Genomic DNA, 9,368 nt, shown 5'->3' with positions numbered 1-9,368 from the left:
ACCAGAACATCCAAACTTTTCCCATGCAGCCAGGCCCGCCGCTCCCTATACGCAGAGTACGCAGAGTGCGTAGGGCACCAAGTTCCTGGGGGGGCACCCCAAAAAAAAAAAAAAAATGTATTATTATAATTTTATTTTTTTATTTTTTTATTAAAAAGGAAAAAAGAGATGGTCCGGGGGCCCCCCAAAATTAAGTTTAAAAAATATATATAAGTAAGTTATGAACAGGCCCATCGTTGTTTTTTCTTAATTGTGTAACCTATCCAGGGGTGGATTACTGCACAGGCACACTGGGCACAGGCCCAGGGGCCCAAGGGCTCAGGCGGGCCCTTAGCCAGAGATACTGATAGTAACTTTTCATGTTGCATAGTCAAAGAGCTCAGTCACTGATGTCAATAACAGGGTCCAAAAAGGAATAGCCTAAATATAAGTATACTCAATAAATGTAAAAATGTAACAAGATAGAAATCATCATGGGCCCCTCAACTAGTAGGGGAGAAATACAAAAGCAAGTTAAAAACAACAGCATTAGTGGCTCTGTCTAAGGGGGTTGAAGGCCCCCTCACACATACACAAATACGCTTTATATGTGTGAATTCTAAATTGTTCATATCCACTCTTTATCTGTTGAAATGGGCCCCTCCATCATAGAACATGGGTCTGCAGACCAATCTACTGTTTTTACAGTTGCAGAGTAAAGAGTGCTGCCTGTTTAAGAAAAATCTGAAAAATAATGTTCCTTCTGTATCTCAGGATTTGATATCTCTCTAGTCTCTAAAATTTCCTCACAAAGTGCACTAGATTGATGCATTTTACTTTAAAAAGATAAAAAAAAAAGTCTTGTGGGAAACACTGACTTCCCTAATATGTTTTTGCCATTAATTGTATGTATCTGTGTAGAAAATTCAGTGTACCTCACTGGATAGGGACAAGTGGGGGGCCCTTTAAGAGTGTGTGCCCAGGGGCCCATTATCTCATAATCCGTCTATAATCCTATCACTCAATTCCTTTGCAAAGGCAGTTAGTAGGATACTAGGCAACTTTTTTCACAAGTTAAGCTGTTCTTTCTGTTAGTAAATGCTGTTCGCAAAACTCATCACTACAGCAAATGTGCCAAAAAGCAGTCGCAGAGATCTTGCAAGGGCAAAAAATTTCCGCTTCTTGGTGTTTTTATTTCTTTTGGGGGGGGGGGGGGGGCACCACTGACAATTTAAGATTAGGGCACCCAAAAGCTTAGCAGCGGCCCTGCATGCAGCCCATGCCCAAGGACACTCAGCCACAGACTCAGGCTGAAGTTTCTTTTAGCCTACGTTTCATTTGCACTTCAAAGACGTTCCTGTGCAACGAACAAATAAAGCCCCCATACCCTCCCCTGTCCATCCTCTTCCCGGTCGCCAACCTATTAGTTTGGGTCGGGAAGATACGGTTCAGAAAACAAAGCCGAGCTGCAGCCAGCCGCAGTGCACCCTGCAACCTCGGCGTCGGACTGTCTGCGCCCCGGTCAACTTGTTGGTATTCCGCCGCGTGGCTGCACTAATATCTATGAGTTAACATCACTGTTTGGAAATGATTTAGCCTACCCGTGTTTTCCCCTTATGCCAAACACATTTTTTTATTTCCGAAAATATTTGCTAAAAAAATGACTTTTGGGGTGACTTGCCCTGAAGTTAAATCCCCAACACGGTGGACGGTTTTAAAACAAGGTTTAGGCGAGTTAAACAACAAAATAGTGCAGCTTTTCTGTAGGAAACTGTAAAGGTATAGCCAAAACAAACGAATAAGAACATGCCACTAAAACAAGTTCAGAAGATTAAAAACTAAAACAAAAACAGCTTAATTTAGTCGCTTAAACATGCTGAGTAGCAAACACCGAAATCATTCAACTCTTTAAAACTATTCAACAGGCACCAGACAAGATATTGTTTTAACTCACTGCCTTGAATTAAACTTTTTATTTCCTTTCACTATATAGGCTACAAACCGCGCAATTTCTGACACAAATAAAATGGGATTCCGTTTGTTTCACAGTCCGAGTCCTTCAAAGTAACAACTGCGAGTATATTTCTGCTCTCCTCCGTCCCAGAGATATGAAAAGTCTCGCGCTTGATGCAGGGCTGCCACGCGCCTGTCGCGTGCAGGAGTGTACACATATGAGTAGCGCGGGGACTCTAGTAGCAGCGTCGACCCCTACGGGGCGTGGTCTGGTATTATACACCCCCAAACACCGAGGGATGTGCTGTCACCAGGAGTGAAGGCAAACGAGAGGGGGTGAACTGTGATCTCCACTGGGTGAACCTATCAGCTCAAATACCACCAACCAGACACTTTATGGTACATTCACTGGGGCTTAAGTGCTTGCTGTGCAGTCTGGTTCAAGATTATTTTCATTATCTATCAATTAGCCAATTACTTTTTTTGTTAATCAGTTAGGCCTAATCATTGTCTACAAAATATTAAAATAAAAAATAAATAAATACAAGTTTAACATTAAAACATGTCAAAGGCAGCATCCTCAGATTCCTTATTTTTTTTCCAACCAACACCTGGAAACCCAGAGATATTAGATTAACTATCATACACAACTAAATTCACTCATTGGATTTGCTGTAACTAGAGAATGTAAATTGACACCACATAACTAATAATTGCTGATTTGATTGATTTTCTATAGACTGATGACAAAGGCTATTTCAGCCACAGTCTCAAAAAGTGAAACGAAGGTTTGGCAGTCAGTCAACATTCATCATGTCATTGATGTGAATTATTGAAGTTCAAATCTAGATTTGTCTGAAACAACCACCATCACATCGTTCACACAAGTTCATCTGTTTGGAATGTGTTCTTGGTGCAAATGAGAAAAAACTGCTTCAAGGAAAGAAAGTAGCTGTGACTTAACATGTCATCTTAGTCTAAACTAAATGAGTATCTATATTACATCTGGTCAGTTGCTGTCTTCATCTCTGACTCTGTCCACTCTAGGCCCTCTTCAGTCTCCCCTGTGGTCCAGATGGGACTCTCTCTGACCAACAGCCATGGATAGAGGCCTGGCTCTATTGTAACGTGAGAGGCTGCAGCAGGCACACAGGCAGGCAGGAAGCACTTGGAGAGGGAGGGAGGGAGAGAGAGAGAGAGAGAGAGAGAGAGAGAGAGAGAGAGAGAGGGATGGATGGATGGGAGAGATGAGGTAGCCAGATTGGACCGGGAGACAAAGGCACTGCGGCCGCCGAGTGCCTTCCAGGCTGGTCATGGAGTGGCCACTCTCCCTGGAGGCGGGCCCTACCTCCCTCCTCACATACAACACACAGCTGGCTACAGGAGATGAGACAGTATACTTAGGTTGAGGATGGAGTTGGACAGCTGGGCCTGTGGAAACATACATTACGTTCCTTATACCTTGCCACTGTAAATGCAGACAACTTAAACAACTAGTCATCTGAAGTTGGTAAAAAAATATCCACTCATATTCCGATGGAGTTGAACCGCTCAGATCTTTTGGCCAGCATCACAACCACCAACCAGTTGGCAGTGTGGAGAAGTTGGCTGCAGTTTAACTTTTGGGCAATATTGCCCGTTGGCATACAATCACACGTTAACATTACTGCGTCGCCCACCTATCACTGCGGCACAGCTGTCACTGCAGCTAGCAGTCTGTACCCCAGTAATCAGATATCTGCATATCTCCACTTTCACACAGAGAGTGACAGTATGGTTTGCAGTCAAACGTGCTGTCAGAAGGTAATTGTTAAATCCAGATATACAGTAGGCTTACATATATATATATATATTTTTATGCAGTGAGGGTAATGGAGGTGAGGTGGTGCCTGGGAGTTCCTGTACCTTAAGTTAGGGGTAACTTATCTGTCCTGGAGTTACATTGCAGAAAATTTAAAAAAATAACATTTGGTGATCAACACTGATTCAGTTACTGCAGGGTTGTGACAGGTGCTGAAACAACGTAATGTCTTTTCACTAGGCCTTTGCTTGTCGTCTCTTAACAGCCGCTCCAGTGAGTTGATGATGTTGGTGTTGTAACAGTCCCAGTGTGCAGGCGGTCGGGTTCCTCTATTCCAAGGGGGAATTGAGAATGTATACGAGACGTGAAACTAGCTTCTGATACCACCTTGGCCGGAGACTTCTTGGATTCTGTGGTGTTTCTTGTATGTGTAGGTCATGAAGATGGCGGGTGTCAAACGGTCCACTAAGAAGTTGCATTTCATTTCAGGAAACTAGACCCTCAATAATGAAAAGCAAAACAACTAGACATACAAATGATGTTGTTTGTACAGTATAGACAGACACAAATCTGTTTATGAACACTGACCAGATTTTGATGGCAAAATGATTACATAGATCTTAAAACACATTATAAAGATCCAGGAGGGCATCAGTAATCTCGCCACTATGTCCATTCGGTAGCTTTCAGTTGTATATCACATGATCTTCACCAGCAACCATTAGCCAAAAATGGATCAGAAGTCCATTGAGTGCTGTGTGGAAATTTGAGCATTGCACTTTAAACTTGATTTAATTTATATGATCATACAAGGAAAATGTAATTTTCACATTAAAGAAAAGTTATAGTCTGGTTTTCCTAACCTAGTTTATGTTAGCAGGTCCTTCAGTAACTGCTCATCTTTACATAAGAGCTAGATTGTGTGCTCCACGCCATGTTAATTTAGTGATGCATGAGTCTCCTCTTACTAAGCACTTACGTTATAACTAGCCTTAGTTTGAACTAAAGAGGAGCTGATCTGGCCGGCTGCAGGGCGTTTACTATGAAAGCCTTCGGGTCATGATCCACAATCGTGACCCTCTCAGATCTGTGAAGAGAGGAGGTCAACCTTTTTGGACTGAGCTCTCCCCTTTGCAGAACAGAACCGCTTCCTTCTGCTGTATCTCTTTGTTGCAGCAGAGCCCACTTCCTTATAACCCCGAGCCCTCTGACCACAGTCATCTCGCTCTTACTCAATCTTTATCTATTTATACAGCGCAGAGGGAAGAGAGAGTTAATGTAGGAAACACACTCCTTTTTCTGTAAAAACAGAGAACTGGCTGATTCATTGCTCTTGTCCTATGCCATCTCTGACCAGCCGCGCTTGTGTTGTTTCCACAGAGGGTAAACCATGTTCCCAGTGTTTGGAGAAAAGCTGCACCAGTAGGCTGTGAGCTACTAGGTGCTGCCATAACACACGCATTCAGGTGTAGCTGGAAAATACATTCATGAGCCCTCTAGAGAGATTTAATAAACATGGCCATACTAGAGAAATATTTATACTAATAAGGAGAGTGGCATTTTTTATTCTAAGCCAACAGCTCAGCAACAATAGTGCGAAGATGTTTTCCGCTGTCTTGAAGTGTATTTGATTGTTTAAAGGTGCTCCAAGGAACTTTCCGTTTGTGTTCACTCTTGCACCCCCTTTGGACAAAAGCTGTAGTGTTTTTACTGCGCCAGCTGTAGTTCCTGGGTGAGCATACCCATGACCAAGGCATTGAGAAAAACTATATAGAAATAGCATTCTTTGCACTGATGGTCTCGTTTGCTGATTTAGTGCACAATTGAGTCCAGATTCTCAAAACTTGATCAAGTAAATGAGACTGGTGAAGTGTCCGGGAGCCCTTCAGTCATTCACTATTTTACCAATATTATATTCTATGTGGAGGACAGGAGCGTAGCCAAGTTTTTATGTTACACTGGGGTCATAAGTCAAAGTACACCGAGGGCTTATGTGTGTTGGGAAATAAAATAATTTGCTGTCAATCAATTGCATTTTCAATAGAAATCAACATGCAAACACGAGTTCGCTTAAATTCAAACAACTCTCAGATGTTTGTCTCAATTTTCCATGTAATTAGTACCAGATAACATGTGTTTTCCAGGAAACCTCCCAGAAAATGATGGACCAGTAAGTGACGGCATTATTTTTAATTTTTCCAACTTGATTGTATCAACACTATAATCAATGTCCTCTCTAAGATGCTAGGAAAAAAATAGCAATAATCTGGGAGAACACTAGATCCTTTTATTTATTGTGTTGACCTACAAATATTGTTGAAGCTGCAATGTTTTTGGTAACTTTTAATCAAATGAACCTGCAGATAATTATCACCTAACATGTTTTTATGGAGCGTTTCAGCATCTCTTGACTCATTGTTTTGCTTTTATGGCTCGAAACTTTAACTTAACTGCTGCTGTTCAGTCAATGCGTAATTTTTCGCTCACAGAAGGCAGCTGTTTTTAGCTAAAAAAAAAAAATTCCCCCCAAAATAGCTAACAGAGTGTAAACTCCCATAAGGTTGTAAACATCCCCCAAATCAAAACACAGGGGTCATGACCTCCCTGTCCTCACTGTTGGCTGCAGCCCTATTAGAGCACTATGTAGGCTAGCGTGTCAGTTGAATCCTTCATTTCAATGCCTTAAAAAATGTTCTTCTCCCTTGCTGCCTGCAATGTATGACGTGGTTAACTTTTGATTGTTCTCCGGTTTTGATGGCGTGTGATAATTTGACTCAACTGTAGTTTATAATCCCTTGCTAAAGAAGTAAGGGTCCAACATTTTCTAAATTCGCTGCCGCCGTTGGCCTTTGCAAGGGTCTTTCCCTTTCAAAGAGTTGCTGAAGCTGAAGGTGTTTTCGTCAGTCCTCCTTGCATGCAAATGTGCTGGTCTAAGCAGTTGTGAAGTGGTCAGGTGGACCCTTGAGAGCCAGTGCTTTTAACTGATCACAACAACAAAGGTTCTCACGGCCCTAATCCTCTTTGGGCTCTTATCTCTCTCGCCCCTCCTCACCCCGTCGCCCATCTCATCGGCTCACGTAGGATCAGACCTAGCAGCAGCACGGTCTTTCTCATGCCTTTCTCTCCTGGCATGCTCTTAATATCCTTACAACTTTCTCTGGCCACTCAGATTATCTGTCTCGCGCCCGTCCTCTCTCTCTCAGTCTGTGTCTGTGTCTTTTCTTTTCTTTTCTCTCATTTTCACCAGTTTTATCTGTTCTTTCCCACCAAGGGCACCTCGGTCTTAGAGCAACCTCCTCCTCACCCCTTTGAATAACTAAAAGCTGAGTCACTCGTGAAATGAAGAGCACAGTCTTTGAAAGATACTTGCTAAACCTCATTTGAAGAGAAGCTTTGGCCTGTTATAGCAACAATAAATTCAACCCTCTGTTTGGGACTTTCATCAAGCATAAGGCGGTGAGAAACTTAGCAGATGTGGGATGGGGTTAAAAAAGCATTGGAATAACAACTTTCTTCATCTTTAAATCTTTGTGATGTAATGTAATAAATCCCTTTGAAAACCTGCTGTGGTTCATATTGACGCAGCTTTCCCCCTCCTATCTATGACAAGCTCCACTGCAGTTAGTCCCAGCCAACGCAGGTTAATGTGGTCATTTACTTTAATATCAGCAGAAATGAATCAACCTTTAAAGGCTATTAGTGTTATTAAAAAATACCCCGAGAGGGAGCAGCCACGGCTGGTGTATTTCCAGGGCCTGTGTATGAGTTTGCAGTTAGTTTTAGATTATTGGGACTCATTGGAGTAACAAGCTAATGGAATTAAGGTGCTGGATTTCATGCGCCGTTGCCAAGATTCAGCATTAAAAGGATGTGTGTGCTGAATAAATAGTGCTTTAAGTAGATGAGATTCCGACACGGGAGAGATTCGCTTGTCAGAGCAGCATTGTTTGCTCGGCTCCCGAGCCAGCGGAAACTGTCAAGTGTGCTGTAGTGGCCACGGGTAGATGGACGGATGGAGGATTCAGAGAATGGATTTCTCTCTTTAAATTGCATTTTGAGAAGCTGAAGTTGACAAACTATTCAAAGAAGCTTTCTCCTCCCATGTAGTTTACGCATGAATCAGTTCTGAGGGGGAAAAAGAGATGTTGGAAGCACACCTAAAGATGCCGACACCCTCTCTATGGAAAAGCAAGGATTGCTAATACAGATCTATATTTGCCAGCTAATTACGTACATGAAAAGCGGAATCCAAATGAAATCCAAATATTTACTAAAATAAACTCGTGTTTTGTTTCATTTCTCCATCAGCGGTGCCAGAACAGAGTCCTCTCCATTACAGATAATTCATCTGATGTTTGTGTTTGTTGGTGGATTAGCTGGGAGGCGTTGCTGTTGGCCCGGGCTGTAAAACGCTCTCATCTGTATTTTAATGGACTACGAAGCAGTGGGAGGATGTGGCGCTGTGCCACAATTTCACAGTGAAAAGAGGGGATCGTATGTAGCAGGTAATCTATTTGTGAGAGTGTTTTATCCCTATAAATGGAATTAGTGGATGGTTTGACGACGCATTAAAAAGGCAACGTCGAGTGTGTGTGCACGCGCGTGCCTCCGTGCTCGAGGAGCCATATTTGATCGACCCTAATTGGGATTTCTGTGCAAAATGTCTCTTTGCTTTTATGAGGCTGGGGATGTGAGGAAAGAAAAAAAAGAGAGAAAGAAAAACGATAAATGAAATTGGTTTAAAATAAGAGGGCGCACCGACTTGAAGTGTGAGTGGAATCACACAATACACGTGGCATGAAATCCACACTGAAAGAGATACAGCTGGATGCAGATGCATGTGTGAAGTACATTAGCTACTGTAAGTAAAATGGAAGTGATTATGTCATGTTAGCGTGATGGCGTCTTTTCACAGAAGCGGCTATAAATCTGATATAAATGCTCTAACGTCCCTGCCAGTTTCCTGTTTGGATAAAAAGTTGGTCACAGAGCTCTGACGTTTTAAAGTTGAAAGCACATGGCAGCATGATATGCGTCACACACAGTCGCGCGCACACACATGCAAATGCACACACAGGGCTTGCAGATGGTAGGGTCTGTCTATCCCAGCTCTTTGCAGCCCTTTCACAGTGTGAATAGAGGAAGAAAAGGCTTGTCTTTTATCAGGCGCTGAACGCAGCAGTGTTGACATTGGGATGGCACCTAATTAGGTTAGGCCCAGCACAGCATGCATGGTTAACTAGGCTGGCCTAGGCCTAAGGCTCCACAGATCCCAAGGTGAACACACTGCAGCTGAGGAATGATAGCTACAACTGCTAATGTACTTTTAACATTATCTATCTTTTTAAAATATGACCGCAACAAATACACACAGGCACCGTCATCTCTCCTTTCCCTCTGCAATTATCAGGTAAACCTCTCGGTGCTGGCCAAGTTTTGTCTTTCAGAGTTACGGTGCCCATTACTTTTTTTAGAACGGTCCATTCAACTAAGTAGTGTGCTCATATCGTGTTAAGATTTTGACATAGCTCCTGTAGACAAAGGTCGACGGTCACTAGAAAAGCAGTGTTGGGGAGTAGTGATTATAGTAGAGATGTAATTGAACTATAGTTTAACAAAATGTTTACTGTAGCTT

This window comes from Ammodytes marinus (genome assembly GCF_949987685.1).
Source record: "Ammodytes marinus genome assembly, chromosome: 15".
Lineage (NCBI taxonomy): Eukaryota > Metazoa > Chordata > Actinopteri > Uranoscopiformes > Ammodytidae > Ammodytes > Ammodytes marinus.
This window is presented reverse-complemented; position numbering follows the sequence as displayed.